This window comes from Haemaphysalis longicornis, unplaced genomic scaffold (genome assembly GCF_048455015.1).
Source record: "Haemaphysalis longicornis isolate Haplotype H1 unplaced genomic scaffold, Haemaphysalis longicornis Haplotype H1 scaffold_1052, whole genome shotgun sequence".
NCBI lineage: Eukaryota > Metazoa > Arthropoda > Arachnida > Ixodida > Ixodidae > Haemaphysalis > Haemaphysalis longicornis.
The window spans coordinates 1,864-3,726 of NW_027526209.1; positions in this window are offsets into that span (position 1 = coordinate 1,864).

A 1,863-nucleotide genomic window follows, 5' to 3' on the forward strand; every position below is an offset into this window, starting at 1 on the left:
CATGCCAGCTTGTAAGAATTTGGAAAGACAAAAGAAAGTGGAGAAAAATGCCCGCCAGGTGGGATCCGAATATATATATATATATATATATATATATATATATATATATATATATATATATATATATATATATATATATATATATATATATATATATATATATATATATATATATATATATATACACGCATGCTTACACACAGACACAGCTGGCCCACCTAAGCGAACAGGCAAGCACGGCCACTGCTAACGGCACTTGTGGCAGACGTCGATAGCTTTCCATCCTACATCGCTCGAAACACGAAGTCCCGAAGTAAGAGTCGCTTTTTACGCCTCTCACGTCATTTCAGCCTCCACGTCGTATTTTCCCGGGTATTTCCGCCAACACTGTGGGCCTTCCAAAGCGTTTGAAAGCGCTCATCGGTGCAAGCCATTATCTTATATATTTGTATTGCATTTCCTTTTTGTGGGCGTAACGTCCTTGAAGGCGCGACTCAACGAGCCTGCCAACTTGACATCTTGCCACTGACCCACGCTGAGGACGGATATAGCAGTGAATTTACAGACGTAGAAGCTTCTAGGGTAGGTTTCGCAAGTTTTATGCAAGCGGGCGGTCAAAACTTAATTACATCTGAGAGGGGTCACATCCTCGTTAAAATTAAGCACTCCTCAATCGTTCTTTTGCCCCGACTTTAAAAATCTTGATCCAGTAGCTGTACGTTCACTTGCGCAAAAAAGACGAAGACACAGGAGAGATGTCGATTATTTTTATGCTGTCAACGGGGAGAGATGATAAAGAATAAAAAAAAATTGTCCGCATATCTGCTTGCTTCGTTGCAAATGTCGTCGAAAGACACATTCTTGTGCCCCCCCCCTGCCTTTTCGCTCTTTCCCTCTCGTCCCTAACCTACTTCCTCTCCCCTCTCGCCTCTACCATGATAGGGACAATAGATATTTGTCCAATTCAATTTTCCTGCCATCACACTGCTAGCACGCCATTTGTTGGGGCAGCGCGCGTCCTTATCTTGATTTTTTTTTTTGGGGGGGGGGCTGCTTGGAACAGCAGGAAGCAGGAGTCAAAGTCTTTTTAAAGCAAAGCTTTCTAGCTCTACCAGCCAACGGTTCTTTTGTGGCGTGCGGGGCAAGAAACTCCCAACGCGGCTGCGGAGGAAAGGGCGGTTTTCCCTCACGGAGCGCAGTGCAGATGGCGCGGCGAATTTACCCAGCGTTCCCCGCGCGCTCACGCCGGCGGGCGCACCTGCGCGACCCGGCTATGTCGTCTGCTTTAGCGACAGATTTTTTGGGGCTTGTTTAGGCGCAGCTTCGCGTCCATTTCGTGCATCCTTCGCACGGCTTGATTAAATTGTTCGACGGCACCTCCTGGGTAACCCGGGCACGACGGAATTAAGTGGCAGTGCGGCAAATATACGTTAAAGATTGATTTGACGGGCGGGAAAACAAAATGTAGAGACCACGTATACAAACATCTGGCCGCTAAACAGTACCTTTTGCCCACTGCTAGCCACGACTAGGAACTCTTTTTCTAAATTGGTAAATATCGATTCGGTTGTGTTTTAACAGGTATTACAAAAGGCGAAGGGAGCAACTGGTTCTGATAAATGGCGATTATAAGAGTTCCCTCAGCTTCTTTGCAGTTCTCGAGCTTACTAAACTAACCAGTTTAAATCGGTATAAATGGGAATCACTAAGTTCACATGCCGAATTGTTTAGGTGTCCGCACTTGTGTCGCGCGGTGGTGTAGCCCCGAGCTAGCGCATCGGGATAGCTAGGTTCCTCTGTCTCAGCCTTCGAATGAGGCTCCTCGTCGTTTTCTTTCTGCCGACGCACGTCCGGGCTACAGCG